The 19296-nt window shown below is 40.1% G+C and overlaps 1 protein-coding gene across 3 annotated transcripts in view; it reads right to left on the bottom strand.

The window, feature by feature from the left end:
* Positions 1-19296, bottom strand: part of Nrg1 (neuregulin 1) — a 977747-nt gene that overhangs the window by 392957 nt on the left and 565494 nt on the right. The window lies entirely within an intron of this gene.

Genomic DNA, 19296 nt, shown 5'->3' with positions numbered 1-19296 from the left:
AACCTCACCCGGTGCCATAGGGTTGATCAGCTGATCACCGCTGATACAGCCTTGTCTTCTGTGAAAAGATCCGAGGCTATGGAAGGTTCACCGTTAGTGCCAGAAGACAGTCACAGCTGGTGCCAATGTTTCCTCACATGCACAGAGATGTCGCAGGCAGAGAGAAACGCTGAGCAGTAATAGGGAGGCTCCCGTACAAAGGCTGTAACCGGGTCATGTGATTGCTATTCTTCACTGCTGTGTGTGCATTCCGCTACCTAAGAAGCCCCGGGATGTTCAGAGCCACCTAGACAAGGCTTTTGACTCTCTGGGTCGGTTCAGTCATCCTTATTTTCTCCCTTAAGAAAACCAAAGCACAGAGATGGTGACGACAGGGCCTTCTTCACACAGCAGGAAATGGCCTAGCTGGCTTGGGTCATGACTAGCCCTGCCTTTGGAATGAGATGACTTTAATCTACAGCTCTCCAAGGCAGATGGTTGTGGACCCCAGAGGAAGAATGAGTCTTCGGCAGGTGGGAGGGGTGTGGCTGAGTGCATTCTCTTTGCTGACTAACTTGCACGTTCTGACTGTACACATTCCAGAAAATGCCCCAGGCCCCGGATTTTTGGGTGCACCACCCTCTTCCCTTCTTGAATTGGCTATGGAAGGGTCTTTGTGCTTTCAATCAAGCGGTGGTTATTTTCGTGTGAGGCAAACAGGACCTGCTGGCTTTCCTCTTGTGGATAACGAATGTCTCCTTCAGCCACTATTTATCAATAAATTCCACGGGGAAAGCTGAGCACACATGGGTAGGTTAAGATACTTTGAAAGGAACGTGACACAGACTCCTGCTATTACCATGACTTCGTTCACGCTCTCCAAAGTATTATGACAACTGTCTGACCTCTTTAACTGGAAAACGAGAATCTTGTTTCTTAATCTCCTAATAATTGCCCATTATTAAAACCTGGTAGGGATTAACATTTCAATTAAATTTAAGTCCTAAGTGAGCAAGACTGCTGTCAGAATAGGCCTGATAGAACCTCAGTCTATGAATCATGGAGTTGGTCCTTAGGTCAATGGCACCCTCTCTACCAGCATGTTAAAGCAGTTAATTAATATTTGACCCTGGACAAACATCCCTTAAAGAACTAATAAGGTCCCCAAATTAAAATAAATCTTGCTCCTTTCTTCACCCATGCTGTGAGAAATACCCTTCTCCCCTGTCTTAGCTAATGTTAAAATGTACAACCCATGGCCTCCAGAGACTGATTTAAAAATCAAATGAAAAGAGCTGTGAACTATTAGAACTCATCAGTAGTCATAATAGTTTCCTTAGTAACATGGGCTACAGCAACATTTGTCCAGTTTGCTGCTGTCCAGGCTCAGAACAAAGCCCTGGGCTGCTTGTGTCAGAGGGGCGCCATAAGAAGGGCCCTGGTGAATATTCAGCTGGTAGCCCGCCGCCTTCACACTCCCACCTCAAGTTCTGGATTACTTCACAGGCCAGTTTCCTTAGAGTCTATTCAAACGCAAAAAAGCAGTTATATTCTTTCCTCTGCAATGGGTCCTCCTTTGTACTCCCAACCCCAAGGAGATTTTTACCCAGGGTGGCTACAGAAACTGACCCATTTTTCCCCCTTCTGACAGTTAAATGCATCGGTACCAGGAGACAGTGTGGTTTGAGTTTCTCCAGTGATTCCACCCCCAGCACGTGATCATTCTGCACAGCTTCAAAAACCGGATGGAGAAGGGAATCTTTCTGTTTTTAAAATTGCTATGAGGAGGAGCTGAGGGTCATTGTATTAATATTTACCGAATCCATGAACTCTGCTAAGGGACTTCAGGTACGTTTTCCTGCTTCATTTCTACAAGAATATCTGAAGAACTTTCTCTGTATTTTACACTGTAAAAAGAGTTCAGGAACGTAAAATGATTGGCCAAGCATCACACAGACACCAGGACTAGAATGATCATTGAGAACTTTCTTAGGCGTTTAAACTCCACTGTCCATTTTGTTTACCTACCACACGTTACCAGCCCAGAAAACCACACATACATTGTGGCTTTTGAAAAGACCCTTGTTCACTAGCCAGAAAAACAGCTTAAGTTAAGAACCTCAGAATCAAAACATGGCATGTTGAGAAATACTATCAAGAGCCCTCATGTGGACATCTTTAATAGCAAGTCTAGGGGAAAAGAGAAGACTCAGGAAGGTCCATGAGTTCCAGGCCAAACGTGGATACAGAGTGAGATGAAGAAAAAAATTGAATTTAAGGATTAGAACAAAGTCTGTCTTAAATGGAGGAGCCTGTAGTCACCTTGGCTACTGGGAAGTGGAACAGGAGGGTCACTTGAGCTCAGGTATTTCAAGTCAGCCTGTGCCTCAGAGTGAGATGCTATATCCAAAGTGAACAACAGCAATGGGGGAAGAGGCTTTTTCACAAAGGTTGCTCGAAGCCAATGTTCTCCCATTTTGCTCAAACAAGGAGCAGCATGATGGCAAACGAGGGTGGCAAAAGGACAGCGTGCCGCTGCTCTAGGGAGAGTGTCCTCATGGCCTCCTGGTAATTGCCAATAGACAAGAGCATTACTTCCTTTCATTAAACTTTGAGATACCCTTTCTTTTAAAGATTTATTTATTTTTATTTTATATGTAGGAGTGTCTGCCTGATTGTGTGTAAGTGGTATAGTGTGCATGTAGAAGTCATGGGAGGGTATCAGATACACTGGATCTGGCGTTTCATATGGATTTTGAACTCACATATGAATGCTAGAAACCAAACTTCTGTCCTCTACACGAGCAAATTCTTTTACCATCCAAGTCATCTCTCCAGTTCCAGCTCATACTTTTCAGAGTATATTTTTGAGAGAAAAATAATCGTAAATAACATTATATCATTTGGGGGGAATTATTTGACAAACATTCTGGTTTCCTTTCATTGATGAACCTACTATAAAATGTTATATACAAAGATGATATCCAAGCTATTTCTGAATTATTAAATAGCACAAGCATGGAGCATGTTCACTAAATCAAATTTTTCATAAGATTAATCTCAGCGTTAGCATAATATGAGTCAGAATTATTCAAATACTTTAATCAATTTAACGGCATATCTTTTCAAACTATGAAACAAGCATTTTCCTAAAGAATTTAAAAACATATTCTGACAAATCTGTAATCACAGCATGTGAAAGACAGAGGCAGGAGGATTATCATCAGTTCAATGTCAGCCTGGTCTATCCAGTGAGACCTTATCTAAATAAAAACATTGATAATTTATCTCTAATTATTTTCTAAGTTACATGATAGGATCAGTATGCATGAAACTGATGACTGTGTTAGTTAGTTAGTTAACAGATATTCAGTTAGCATTTGCCATATTTCTTCAAAATTGAAGTAGGCCCAAATGAGTTACTTTGCACACCTGATCAGAAAGCCTACTGAGAGACACAGTGTATAGAAAGTGGCTTTTCCTTCAGCGGCTTTAGCTTTGGTGTAGAACATCTTGCTCAGGGCTCATCTTCCATCCGGGTGAACTAAGGCGGAGTTTTTAACTGTGCAATTTTCTTACAACTCAAAAATAACATATACCGACTGTCAGCCTCGAAATAACTGGTGACTGATTTTCCTCGAGGAACTTCTGTCTAAAGTCAGATATGTGTCTCCAGTGTGTCTAACTCCAGCTCTTTAAACCCAAAGCAATAGCAAAATGACTCTTTCAGAAAACTACAACAGTTATGCCTGACAACTTAATGGCATTCTTTAATCATCCATTGTAGCCACCATTCTGTTCCTACTGGAATAATGTTTAGTGTTTGCAACCCATAATTCCATTTTTCACGTGTCCCTTAGGTTTATATTTCCCTGCATTATTTACTTATTCTGCAGTGTGGGGTGCCTTTAGGGATATTTATGAATAGAAACTCTAAGTTTCTGGTGATATTTTAAAGATTAATCTGTTTTCCTGACAGAACCAGTCACAGCAAAAAAAAAAAAAATTAATCTTTTTTTCCCTTAATGAAGTAAAGCAGTTACAAAGATGAAGCTTCCTACAACAACTGCTTCAGAATTGGTGCTTTCTTATTAATGATTTTAATTACTTTTATTTATCATTTTACTTACTTAACCTTATTGAAAATAGTGTTAAAAATCTTAGAGAGTTCAATCACATTGCGTGGTCTTTTTTCATTTTCCTAAATAGCTCCCCAAGGCAGACGTTCATTTCAAGTCTTTAGTCATTCCAGAGCTCTGAGCAGGTTCTCAGTGCAGAGCGGATGGCTGAGGATCATGAAGGTAGATTAGCTACACGCCTCTGATAGAGTCTTTCTAAATTAGCCCATGCTCATTTAGTTCAATTGTCTGCCTTTGCTTTCCTTCTTCAGGTTGATTCAGCCTGAGCCTGCCTCTTTCTCCATCACTTAAGCACTGAAAGCGAATCGCCCCAAGGATCTAAGGTATTTTTTCCCTCCCTTGCATGTCTCTGCAGTATCAGGTCCTGCCCGGTAATTGTTCTACCTTGTATAAAAATGAGATGCACTGTGAGAATATTCGGGATGCTACTTTTTAGTGTCTATGTGTGTTTACTAAATATAGTTACTGTAAAAATAGACTTGAATCTTAGTTGTGGAGTTTCTTCCTCCAGCAGTGCCAAATTTATCTTCAGTCTAAGGTCAGAGTTTCCTTATTTGCAGATGGCATGATTCTATCCACGAGACACCAAAGACTCCACCAGGAAACTCCTGGAAATAAGAAACTTTCCTAAAAGTGGCAGGTTACAATGAACATACCCAAGTCAGTAGCCTGCCTGTATGCCAGTGGTTCTCAACCTTCCTAATGTTGAGACCCTTTAATACAGTTCCTCATGCTGTGGTGACCTCCCAACCACAAAATCATTGGGGTTGCTACTTCATAACTGTAACTTTACTTCTCTTATTAATTGTAATGTAATTATCAGTGTATTCCGATGGTCTTAGGCAACTCCTGTGGAAGGGGTCATCTGACCCCAAAGAGGTCACAGTTCCCAGGTTGAGAACCACTGCTTTATACTAAAGACAGATTGAGGAAGACATCAACCATGGAAATGATCCCATTCACAATAGTCCCACAACGAAGCAAAAATAAGAAAACCAAACTACCTTGAAATAAATCAAACCAAGGAAATGAAAGGCTTACATAATGAAAACTTTAAAACACTAAAGAAATTGAAGATGGTACCAGAAAAAGGAGACACCTCCTGTGCTCATGAGTTGCTGGGAATAAGAATGTGAAAATGACCATCTTTCCAAAATAGTATACAGATTCAGTGAGATCCCCATCAAAAGACCAATTCAGTTCTTGATATGGCCGAACTGGGGGAGGGTTGGAGAGGGAGAGCAATTACAGAGCTGTCTTGATAGAGGGAGCCATTATTGGGGGGTTAGGGAGAAACCTGGTGCTAGGGAAATTCCCAGGAATACACTGGATGACCCCAGCTAAGACTCCTAGCAATAGTGGAGAGGGTATCTGAACTGGCTTTCCCCTATAATCAGATTAGTGGACAACCTAACTGTCATCATAGAACCTACATCCAGTAACTGATGGAAGCAGATGCAGTGATCCACAGCCAAGCACTGGGCTGAGCGCCTAGAGTTCAGCTGAAGAGAGGGAGCAGGGATCATATAGAGGGTCAAGATCATGACTGGGAAAACCACAGGGACAGCTGACCTGATGTATGGGGGCTCACAGACTCTGGACTGACAGCTGGGGTACTTGCATGAAACTGAACTAGGCCCTCTGAATGTGGATGACACTTACGTGACTTGGTATATGTATGTGTCAGGGTCTGGTAGTGGGGACTAGGACTTATTCTGGATGCATGAACCAGCTTTTTATGAGCCTATTTCTTTTGGTGGGATACCATGCTCAATATTGATACAGGGGAGAAGAGTCAGGGTCCTGCCTTAGCTGGAGGTATGGCCATTCCTGATTTCAAGTTATACTACAGAGCCATAGTAATACAAACAGCATGGCACTGGCACAAAAAGAGAGAGAGTGATCAGTGGGTTAAAACTGAAGCATTACAGACAGCTGATTTTTGACAAGGATCCCAAAAATACACATTGAATAAAAGACAGGGTCTTAATAATGAACAGTGCTGGGGAAACTGGGTAGTTGCATGTAAAAGAATGAAAGTTAATCTCTCTCTCTCTTTTTCTCTCCCTACTCACAAATGGATTAAGAATCTCAGTGATAGTGTTGAGACTTCCAGAAGAAAGAGTAGGGAATGTGCTCCAGGATATTTGCTTGGGTGAGAGCTGTCTGAATAGGACTCTGGTCACCCAGGACCAACAAGTAACATGTGGAACTTAAGGACATTTAAAAGCTTCTATACTGCAAAACAGTCAGTCTACTGAAGAAGTAGGCTTCAAAGTGTGTGTGGGGGGGAACCTTTGTAAATTATACATAATACAGGGCCAGTGTCTAGACTCCACAGAGAATAAAAGCAAAACAGAATAAAACAAAGCCAAACTAAAACAAACAGCAAGAAAACAAGTAACCCAGTTTTTTTTTTGTTTGTTTGTTTTTTTAAAGGGAGGGGGCTATGGAACTGAACAGAGAGATTTTAGAAGAAAAGAACATGACTAAGAAATACATTTTAAAATATCCCTGGCCATCAGAAAAATGCAGACTGGAATTATTCTGAGATTTAATATTTCCCCCATCAGAATAGCTAAGATCAAACAAACAGAAGACAACAACAAATTCTAGCATGAATAGAGAATGCTCCTACACTGCTAGTGGGAAAACATTTGTGTAGTTAATCTCCTCAAAAAACAAAGTCTTCCATATAACCCAATTATTTCACCTCCTGAGTATATACTTGGGCATATTTATAACTGTCAGGAAATAGAAGCAGCTGAGGAATGGATAATGAAAATGTGGTGCTCATGTAAACGGATTTTGTCCAGCTACAAAGAAAATCAAAATTATAATGCAGGTGGATAGGCCTGAAAAGCATAACACTGAGTGAGGTGACTCTGACCTAGATACCTGGAGTATCTATAGAATACAGGCTATTAGAAAGGAACCACTGGATGGAAGGGGAAATGGTAGAATACAAGTGAAATGAAGGGAAAGGAAATACTAAGCAGAGAGATATAGGTGGGAAGAGGTTTAGTAGGACAAAGAAGGGCAGAATAGCAAAAGCTAACCCTGAGTATTCTTGAAAAAGCCATGTGGAAACCTATAATTTTATAAGCTTCATATATTTTTATATAAAATGACTATAAAAATACTTCTCCAAGAAGTCATAGGCTGTTAAATGAAAAGTCAGTCCTAGGCATGGGATACCTTTCCTTGAGCTGTTGCTCAAGGATGCACTGGAGACCTCCCAAGCCATACAGACTACTGACTCTGTCCTTGGTTACCAGCAGGACTCAGAGATAAGATCCTGTCACTGAAGACATCACCCATGTTGGTATCAGGACATGGAAAACTCAAGTTGGTGCTGACTGGTGAACTCCCTCCTGTAGGCTGCTAGGAGAAGAAAAGTCATCAACAATCTTATCTAGCAATGAACCCACTAAATTCCAGTAATGACAAGTGTGTCAAAACTGGCTCATGGGTGCAATATTCACACTAACGTTACCAAGGTAACCAACTGCATTCTGATGGAATTTAAGGCCAGCACTACAGGAAGAAATAAATGTCTATTACTGTAAATCTGGCTAAGAACCCATGGTCACAGAGTTCATGGGCCACAGGGGTAAATCTACTACTATTATTTTGCTTAATGGACACAGTATCAAACTACTTACTAAATTTGTACCTCTATGTCCATAGATTAGTAACTGTTTTTAAGGGTTGTGTGTGTGTGTTTGTGTGTGTGCAGTGAATGGTGTCTGACCTAGAAATTCACTATTGAATACACACAGAGCACCCAGTCCTAAAAGTGGCACATCTATATCATGATGTCTGCACCTTCCCAAAGGACCACAGTGACAAAAGGAGTGGAAACACCTATGAGCACAGGGTTGGTTACAACTGAGGTAAAACAGTGTCCTCTAGATGTGAAAGGACTGTTGTCCTCATGACCTGACAGCAGCTGTGGGTGCCTGTACAAGATCCATACAAGATCAAGCCAGTTTACATTCTAGCATGGAGGAGTGAAGGACTCACAAACCTCCACCTCTGAGGAGCGCTTGACAAGTGATGATTTCTCAGGACAAAGGTGTCATTTTTCTTGAAGGGAACTGCCCTTGGTAGGTCAGCCACACTTCTGCAGCCTTATGCTCACAAGTACATAGGCAGTGCAAACTGGATGTGATGTGTTATTATTTGTTAGTTTTTTTTTAAGGTGACAAGATATAGGAAAGAATGTGCAGGTGAGGATGGACCTGAGAAGGGTTAGGAAAGAAGTAGGGCCTGAATGAGATCAAAATACTTTGTACTGAATTCTCAAATAATTAAACTATTAAATTTTAGGGTAGGGGGATGGAAAGATTGCTGAGCAGTTAGCATCCCATGCTGCTCTTTCCAGGGACCCAGGTTGAGTTCCTAGCACCCACAGTGGTCAGCTTAGAACCATCTGAAACTCTAGTTCCAGAAAGATGTTTTCTTCTGACCTCCACAAGCACCTGCATACATATGACATCACCTCACTGTCTTAGGGTTTCTATTGCTGTGAAAAGACACCATGACCACAGCAATTCTTATAAAGGAAAACACTTAATTGAGGTGGCTTACTTGTAATTTAGAGGTTCAGTCCATTATCACCACGGCGGGGACCATGGCTGCCTACTGGCAAACATGATGCTGGCTACATCTTAATCAGAGGCAACAGGAAATGACCCAGGACACTGGGAGGTATCTTGAGCATATATGAGACCTCAAAGCCCACCCCTACAGTGAAACACTTCCTCCAACAAGGCCACACCTACTCCAACAAAGCCATACCTCCTAATAGTGCCTCTCCCTATGAGTTCATGGAGGCCAATTATATTCAAACTACCACACCACACCCACCAACACACACACACACACACGTACATCTTTGACAAAAACAAAAACAAACAGGCAATTGGAAGAGACACAGAGAAAGAAGGTGTGAAGTTGGATGGGTGGAGAGCTGAGGGAAAGATCTAGGAAGCCATGAGGAAGGGGAAATGGTGATCAGAATACATTGTATGAAAAATATTTTCAGTTAAAAATATAAAAAGAATGTATTTATAGCATGTGTGTCATTACTAAGTTTAGTCACTGCACAAATAGCTTAGGTTTAAATCTTATTTTTAGTTTTTATTTCTCCACGGGAGTCACATTTCTCTCCAGTCTTGAGCAGAGTCTGAGATTTATGTTCCTGGGGAAGTCAACATGTTTTTCGTTTTTAAAAGTTTTTAATTCTTAGGGAAACAAAATCTCCAAGGGTTATTTACCACCTTGGAGCAGCTCCCAGGCAGTCTAGGTGCCGGGAAGGAAATAGAATTTTGGGCATGATCAATACGTCGCCTGGCAGCTGTCACTCTGACTTGCTAATCCCGTCTTATGGTTGAAGCCATACCCTGTCGGTTTTATAGATCAGATAAGATGAAAGTCTGTCAGGTTGGTCATAGAGGAACAGGCGATAAGAGTACGATTTTCCCAACTCTCATGGGTTATGCTAGGCTTTGATGGATGACTCTACTCTTCTAAGTTTAAGTTACAAACCCTTTGCTCAATCGAGCTCCAAAATTGCAAATGTCTTCTAGCTTCACTTAATGCCAGGATAATTTTAGAGAATAGCAGTATGCAAATTAGCAAGTGAATAATAATTGCAGAAATAACTACATGTGGAAACACCAATTACTCAATAAATCTACTTAATTAGCCATAATAGTTTCTGTTGCTTTTTAAGTTCCCGTTTACTTCAGTATCATCGCAATTACATTGTGCGTGTTCAAATATTTTACCTAAGTGATGCCCTCATAGATAAATTAAGGGTCCTAGTCATTTAAAAACAAATCAGAAATCAGCCCACTCTGAGCGGTATAGATGGCAAAGCCTTTTACTATATCAAATATGAGCAACTGTGGAATGCATAGCTTCTCTTTGCCAAATAGCATCATGTGATTAACCCTAAAAGGAGACAGAGGTATTGGTTTGCTAGACTTTGCACTTTTAGGTATCTGTGCAGCCATGATATGGTATCAGTGGGGTTTGCAAGATTATTTCCACTACCCACGCTCTCAAATAAAACCTGGCTTGCTGTGGTCTTCCTATCTCTCGTCAGGTACAGAACAAAGCAGAGCTACATCCCCACCGCAAGATCACTACCGGACCTTACTCCAGTTTGTGCCTGGCTGTGCTCAGATAATGGAGATAAACAACCCCCTGGCAAAACTTCTTCCTGAGAAATGGGTCCTTCATGCTTGAAAAGCCTGGGAGGTGTCCAAAGAAAGCACCAGCCAAAGGGCAAGTCATCCATTCTCAGCCAAGTGTTCTTTTTTTTTTTTTTTAACCCCAACACTTTGCCTTGTCCTATGCCTCGCATTCAGACTTAGGTAACTGATTATACACGGTTCCTATAGAGGTGCTGTACATATCCTTGGCTCAGAATAAACTGCCTGGGTAACCCATCTGCAGAACTTAAATGATCCTAAAATGAAAGAAATAACAGAAGGCACCACTCAGGCCTAAAGAGACAGCCTTTGTTTATTGCCAAGTGGCTTCAGTAGCTTACTTGATCCATCACAATGAAAGTGACTTTTGGACAACCTAGAGTTATTTAACAATAATTTTGGATTAATAAGAAACATCAGAGCACCAACATTGAAGACTATGCTATAAGTACATTTTTAAAAGCATGCAGAAGGAATATGATTAGAAGTATTTCAAAGCCTTTGGGTTGGGATGGCAGGAATGTGAAGTTTGCATTTTTTCCCTCCTTGGTACTTTCCACGGTCATATATTAAACATATCTATGTTTTATATTGGAAACGACATAAATAGCTTCCCAAAGACATGCATGTCTTAAGAAAGTTCTAGCTGGGCGGTGGTAGTGCACACCTTTAACCCCAGCACTCGGGAGGCAGAGGCAGACCGATCTCTGTGCATTTGAGGTCAGCCTGATCTACGATAGCTAGTTCCAGGACAGCTAGGGATGTTACACAGAGAAACGCTGTCTCAAAAAACTAAAGGGGGGAAAAAGTTCTGTTTCCTCCTTACTCTCATTCCCCAATTACTTCCTGTTTCACAATCAATAATAATATACAAGTGCGCACATCGGCAGATAGAAACTCAAAAATCCAGTGTATTGTGTGTGCCTGTTTATGAACCTTCAATGACTGTGTGCAGCAACCAGGAAGTCTGGACACGCATTGGCCAACCCTTTTTGAGATGATGGTAACCTACAGTGATAAAACTGTTAATGTTGCCTCAAAGCAGATCCATCTCTGGGAGGGGAAGCTGGTTAAAAGAGAAACTTTCATAAAAGAAACCAATCAAATTTGTTTTGAATCCATTCATATTGTTTCATTTCCCTGCAATTATAAAAATGGCTCAGAATACCACTACATTGCATGTCTTCTATCAAAATAGACAAAAAGCATATCAGAAGTGAATGGCAACATGAAAACCCCACCAGAACATAAATCTGTGCTGGTCTCCTCGGTGAGGAAGCAGAAAGCTAAAGAAACAAGAGGATGGATCCCAAATCCTTGCACTAAGAGCCTAAAGTAGAATTTGGAAAAGGACATAAGTAATTTGCAGAATTATCAATTTTCATTGCTTTTCATTTTTTGGAGGCAGGGTTTCTCTGTAGCTTTGGAGCCTGTCCTGGAACTCGCTTTGTAGACCAGGCTGGCCTCGAACTCACAGAGATCTGACTGCCTCTGCCTCCTAAGTGCTGGGATTAAAGGTGTGCACCACCACCACCTGGCAGAATTATCAAATTTTAAGCATTATTGGGGAAAAACTTGCCTTAGATGAGTAAGCACACTATCTCTAAATGATAATAGTAGACATCCCCCAGCGCTCAATCCATCGTCAAGGCAAAGTCACATTTTAAATGCCTTCCTATAGCTGGGAACTTAAATAATGTCTAACAGTCACAACAGCCAGCAGGTGACCCATGACTCTTGGAATTGTCAATTTCATTGAGAAATGTTAATATCGCAAGTGTTGGAAGTATATTTTAAGGCCCAATAAGTAAACCTTCAGTTCCTGTAATTGCTATTTTGGATACAAGGTTCCAGAAAATAAGAACTAATCGAAGCCATTTATTAGGAGAGAGGGTGACTACTCCGGGAAAAACAAAGAACTAAGGGTCTGCAAAGAAATGGGATTTACAGAGAACCCTGTAAGTGAGGCAAGCCTTTCCCGAGCCTCTCTGGCAATAATTGGATTTGGTTGACTAGAGCTGAGAGTGAAGGCAGCAGATGTCAGAGGATCCAGGAGAACTTGTCTCTTCTAAATGGAACGGCTAATTATGAGCAGATAATGGCGTGTGCCACCCGAACTTACTGGGAATATTCCCACTTCAGACCACACGTTAACTGTGAGAGGTAATGTATTTGATTCTTCACAAGACTGCAAGCTAGATGTTAAAAAACAAAGCAAAACAAAAACAAAAGAAAACCAGCAATCTTAAAGTGAGGATGAAAAAGCAAAACAAAAACAAAAGAAAACCAGCAATCTTAAAGTGAGGATGAATAGAAAAACATATTCATAAATAGGATTTTAGGGCTCTCAGAGATATTCAAATGAGAAATTTTTATTTGCTTATGTATGTTATGTTCTGGTTGTTATCTTCTAAATAAATAAGGGTGACAACTGTTTATAATCTGAGCAGTCAGAAGATGTTTCTGAAATCTTCAATACTAGTTTAGACTATACAAATAATCAAATAAAATTCCTCTTAGTAGAACTCAAATAAGTGATGGCTTCAAAATTATAAATGTGATTGATGTTTGATTGTCTCAAACTCATTGCATCACTAAAACTTTTTAACTGTTTCGATGCATCACCTCAGATGTGGTGTAAAACCACAGAAATTTATTCTGTCCTACTTCTAAAGGCCAGAAATCTAAACTCAAGGTACAGACAAGGCTGCACTCCCTCTGGAAGCTCCAGGCAGAAACCCCATTCTTGCTTCCTTCAGTTTCTGGCAGCTGTTGGCTTTCTCTCCCTCTGCTCATCTTTAAATTGTTTTCTCCTTGTGTCTGTCTCAAAACTTTCCATTCATTCTTCTCTCCTAAGAAATGTGCTTTCATTTGCCACACTGGTTTGCAGATAGGCTAAGTCCCGCATCTCTTGAATCTCAGTTGTAATCAGCAGTCGATGGTGAAGTAATAGTCACAGGTTCTAGGGAGCTCATATGAATGTCTAGTGAGGGTTATTTTTGGCCCTCTTATAATTCTTTATTTCATTGTTCCTGACTATTTGCTGGTACAACTCCCTATAATTCAATTTACGTCATGAATATTTCTTTCTTCTAATGGTTGCATTTTGCTCTGGAAAACTCTGACAAATATAAATGGCCTTTCATGTTGTCACCATGAAACAGGGAGAATCTTAAGAGATTTTCATAATTAAATTAGAACTCAGTATAATACGCATAAGAGTAATGTGGATAGGAAAATTTAAATACACATACATAGGCAAATATACAAAATAGAAGTTTGCAATAAGTATAGTAATTAAATATAGTCAACTGATATGACTACCAAGTTGGAAATCATTTGGTTTCTGTGAACTACCATAAATTTTATTTTTATACATTCCGTATTATGGAGATGTGTGATAATTAATCTTGATTGCCAACAGAGAGATGCCCAGATGAAGAAAGTACATCTCTGAGTGTGTCAGTGGGTGTTTCCAGAGACAGTTAAAGAATGAGGGTTCTGGAGCAATGGTTCAACTCATTAATGGCTTAAAAATTTGAATACATTATTGGGAAATGGCAAAACCACAGAAAGCAGAGCCTTGTTGAAGAAAACAGGTAGCTGTAGGGCATATGCATATCTAACCAATCCCTTCATGTATTCCCTCCCTTTGCTTTCTGGTCACCATAAGGAACACATGTGCTACCCCCTGCTCAGGCTTCCATGATGTTCTGCTCAAAGGTAGAGGAGCAAATGGCTAGGTACTGGACCTTCTGAAATGGAACCAAATGAAATCTTCCTGTACTGTGTGACAAAGGTCTTATACCCTATAAAGATTTGTCACTTACATTGGTTTAATGAAATCCTGATTGGCCAGTAGCCAGGCAGGAAGTATAGGCAGGGTGACTAGAACAGGAGAATCCTAAGAAGAGGAAAGGCTCAGTCTGCAGTTATCACCCAGACCCAGAGGAAGCAAGATGAGAATGCCTCACTGATAAAAGGTGTAGTAATATGAACAGCAGCGGGCCTGCATCCCCGGTAGCCAGCAGCCCGCATGGCTTTATCGGAAATAATTACACGGAAACTGTCTCTCTCTCCTTTTTAAGCCCTCTCAGGTTTTTAAGTGGATTTAGTCCAGCACGTTGGAGCGCCACTAAAAGGTACCAAGCCATGTGGCTAACACGGACAAAATTTATAGGTTAATTTAAGATGTAAAAGTTAGTTAACAAGAAGCCAGAGCTAATAGGCCATCCAGTTTATAATTAATATTGGTCTCTGTGTGTTTCCTTGGAACTGAAAGGCTGTGGCACCAGGCAGGAGAGAAACACTCCTGTTTAACTGTTTCTATCTGCTATACGAGCACAATGATGACAGAGCAGACACACTGACAGAGTCCCAGGAAAGAGGCACAATGACAGGGATGTTTATTAGAACTTAGAGCTCACATCGAGTAGGAGCTACGTGTACTAACAATCAAACAAACAAAAACCAAAAGCCACGTCAGTCAGTAGGCTGAGGAAAAGCCCAACAAATCCAAATGAACAACTTCCATCATGTGTGATTCGTGTCAGTGACTCTGAGGGGTAAGCCTTTGTAGACTCAGTAATACTCAGAATCAGGAAGAATAAAGTTCATCATAAAAGTAATGCTGAATTAAAGAGCCTGTGTAGTTGACATTTTGTATACTATTAATTTTAAAGAAATTTGGAAAAGCAACAATGAAGTAGAAGGTTGACTCCAATTTTAAATGTGGAATTGAATAAATTCTTTAGGTTTACGACTTCACGTAAAACCTTACTAAGATTACAGGCAAATTAGGCAGTTGTAGAGAACTTAATAACTATAGCTCATACTTGTAAATATTTAATTAGCTACTAAAATATTCAAAAGTACCTCACTTGTCATGTTATACAGTTGAAGTACTTAAAAAGAATTTTAGTGTATTAAATTTACAAATAAAGCTTTAAATACTTAGCATGTTCAATCACCTTTGAAAATAAGATGAAACCATTCACCAATATTTTCTCGAGAGTCATCCTTAAACCTCCTTGGACTTACGAGGGGCTAATAAGGGTTGTAAATTGAACTTAAATTTGAGTTACAGCTTTGTATTTGAATGTGTCACATCAAGAGCATTCTATGGAGTTTTAAAATCAAGGTAACCATTGAGTAGTCTATGCAGCAACATTGGTCTCAAGATTGGAGCGATGACTCAGGGGTGAAGATCGCTTCCGGTTCTTCTGGAGTACCCAGCTTCCATTTCCAGATTAAGTTGTTCAGAGCACCCTGTAATCCCAGCTCCAAGGGATCTGACATCCTCTTCTGGACTCCTCAGGCAGCTGCACACACATGGCACATATGCGCACAGACATAAGCCCATAAAAACACGGAAAGAAATCTTTAAAAAAAAAAAAAAACTGACAACATTGTCTTCATCTGTTTTTGCCTCACCTTGACAAAACTGCTTATTTGTTTCAAAACTCACTCTTGACCTTATACATTTATTACATTTAATCAAACTGGTAATTTAGGGTAAGCTTCTCCTATGAACGCCCCTAATTTACTCATATCTTTTACAATCTAAATTAATATTTACAGCCTTAGGAATTTGCCATGAACTTTTTGGAATATGTGAACTATTGAAGATAATTTTTGAATTACATGAATATGAATCTTGTTTCTGAGGAGCTGTAGGAATAAGCAGAGTTCTTGCTCCCTAGGACTGAAATAGCTGGACTTAGTGAGAAATCAAATGCATGCAAATCAGAATATCCATCAAAGAAGGGTTGGAAGAGGGTTGCCAAAATGGATAAAGGCCCTTGCTGCTGCCAAGCCTGATGACCCATGTTCCCTCCTTCATGGTGGAAATGGGGATCTGACCCCTATAGTTGTCTTCTGCTTCATACACACACACACACAAACACAGACACACACAATATTTTAATGCTGTCTTCAAAAACCATAATAGCTTCAAAAATCCAGAAGGCCATTACTTTGAGAGCATCTTGAAATGAGTCATCAAATAAGGAGAAATCACCAAGTTGGGACAGGGGAAGTAGCTCGGTGATAGATTACTTGTTCAGTATTCACGAAACCCAGGGTTCATTTTCAGCAAGGGAAGAAAGCTGGTGTTAACTGCGATTTTAGATAATTTAAGTGAAATAATCCGTAACTCTATTGGTAATTAGGAGCCATCTAGTGAAATCCACAGGCAATCAGGCCAGTGAGTGCAGCCACTCTGTGTGGTTATATTTATATTGGTGAAATAATTCTGTCACATGAATAGTAGTTTTCCTATGCCTACTTGTGAACAAATATAAATCAAACTATAAAGAAATCAGCTTCACAATCACTCTTTACTGTTCAAGCTGCAACTCCCCCGCCACACACACACACACACACACACACACACACATACACACACACAGTGTAAAACCAGCTATCCACTGTTTATTCCATTCTCTCCCTTTCACACATGGACAATTCAAAGAGAAATTAAAATCTCATGGTCTTCAAGGAGTATATAGTGGCTTGAGGAGCTATGAAATGATGTTACGTTCCTTGGTCCGGGTGTGACCACGGAGGTTGTCTCCTCTGTCCTTGTCCCCTCCAATGAATTGCAGCCGAGCTGAGAACTCTCTTGCCTTAACCCAAAGCCAATTAACCTGCTCTGTTTTCACTTCATTGAACTCAGAGAGCAGCCAGCATGTGTTCAGAAGCTACACGCCAAGTTTTTGCTGCCCACAAACAGCATTAAACCAAACAACGCTCTGCTCAACGTGAAAATCCTTCCTATGAAGACAGAACAAAAGCACCACCCAGAGCAATGGTTCTCAACCTGTGGGTCAAGACCCCGACTAGATCACATATTAAATATCCTCCCTATCAGATATTTACATTGTAATACATAAATAGCAGCAAAATTACAGTTACAAAATAGTAGTGAATCAATTTTAGGGTTTGGGGGTCACCACCCCATGAGGAACTGTATTTAAGGGCAGTGGCATTAGGAAGGTTGAGAACCCATGACCTTGAACAAGGCATGCAGAAGGAGGCTCATCAAACAGTGTCAAGAAGGCAGTTCCTATGAGCTGCTTTGAGTTTTCCATGAGACCCACTTTTCCTTTTTTCTATATTTGCTTCTAATGTTGGCCCAAACCTACGTACACTTTCTCTGGACTTTGGGTTTCCTTACTCATTTGCTAGAGCTCTCCTCCTTGCCCTGAGGCTGCTTGTTGTCTTGGTGAACCTCTGTGCTGGTAGGAACCTCAAACAACATGGCTTTTCCCCATATTTTCTCCATTTTCCTCCTCTGGGCAGTTGCCAAGACTGGTCTGCCCTGGAGTTTTTCTTTTGAACTATAATAAAATTGTTCTTCAGTTTCTAAAAAGAAAAGTGTCCAAAGTACATATAATAAAACCATCAGTACGTTCAATTCCAAATCAACATGGTTGAGAATACTATTTTAATTGCCAACTAGGAGCCAATTCTGAAGATATAGGTTTTTTTCATATTGTTCTGCGCTGTGTAGGAAACGAACGCTGCATGAGGAAGAAAACTGTGTGTCCAGTTTTGATCTGTCAGCAACAAAGGCAGGAACTTCAAATCCCCTGGATCATCGGATAACTATATCAGATTACAGATAGTCAACCTAAGGTGCGAAACAGTGGGACACACTAGTGACAGACAGGAGACTAGCCCTTGTAAAGCACAGTTCCTTCCATGGACTCTTGTTCACTTCTGTATGATTATCTATGGTCACAAACTGAGAAGCTTAGACAGCCAGTCAGTAGGAAAAAACTCACAGGTTCTCCTCTGAAAAAAGAGATTGAGAATAAAAGAGTGAAGGGTGTGTGCATGCATGTGTATGTGTGTGTGCATGTGTGTGTGTGTGTGTGTGAGAGAGAGAGAGAGAGAGTCTTTTAAAAAATACAAAGCAACTCAAGAAATGTTCCAGATCCAGCATCATTATGAAAAAATTGAAGTTCTCAAGGTCCTTCGTAATCTCTGTTATACAGAATAATGGTAAAACAGTGGGGTTTTTTGTTTTGTTTTGTTTTGTTTTGTTTGCTACCAGAAAGACAAAACATAGAGGCTCCATATCTGAAAAAGAATCTATCAACTTGTCTGAGAATAAAATCCTCATGCTAGTAAGGACATGGTATAGTATACTGTATGATTAGTATATATAATTTGAAATTATGTACCTGGAATTCTTAAATTTTTGCTTATAGGTTATTTCTTTTAGTCTTTGGTATTAACATATTAGAAATATTGACAGAGAATGACCTATGTCATGATGTATGATTAAAATTACATTGTATATACAATAATATAACCAAGCAGTGGAATATTATACAGCCACTAAAATTATGTGCATTGGATATGATGGGATATATCTTTCTTTTTCCACTAAGATAGTTAAAATACAAAATAGTTGGGTAGTAGATATATACCAGAATTCTACTATTGGTCCTCATAAAGTGAAAAGACTGGAGGATGGTTTTAACTTATATATTTATTTAATTATGTAAGGATGTGTTGCTATTTTACCTTGCTTGCCTAAAGTACCTGATTGGTCTAATAAAGTGCTGGATGGCCAATGGTGCAGGAGTAGGTATAGGAGAGTGAGTAGGAGGAGGAATTTAGGCAGAAAGAAGCAAAAAAAAGAGAAGCCAGGGAGATATCAGGGGCCTGCCTACCAGATGTGGGAGAGGCAGGAAAGTAGCACATACAGAATGAAAGTTACAAGGCCTGAGGTGAAAAGGAGAATAGAAACAGGTTAAACTAAGTGAAAAGAGCTAATGGGACAAACCTAAGCTAAGGCTGGGATTCATAATTAAGAATAAACCTCCATGTCTTTACTTGGGAGCTGACTGGTAACTCAAAGAAAATTTCAACTACAGCCCCCAACTTGTAATTAAGACAAGGTCTCTCATCAGATCTGAAACTCACTAATTCAGCTACATTAG

The sequence above is a fragment of the Chionomys nivalis genome, chromosome 20 (genome assembly GCF_950005125.1).
Source record: "Chionomys nivalis chromosome 20, mChiNiv1.1, whole genome shotgun sequence".
NCBI classification, from domain to species: Eukaryota; Metazoa; Chordata; class Mammalia; order Rodentia; family Cricetidae; genus Chionomys; species Chionomys nivalis.
The sequence above is the reverse complement of the archived record's forward strand: the minus strand, read 5'-3'. Positions and strand labels throughout refer to the sequence as shown.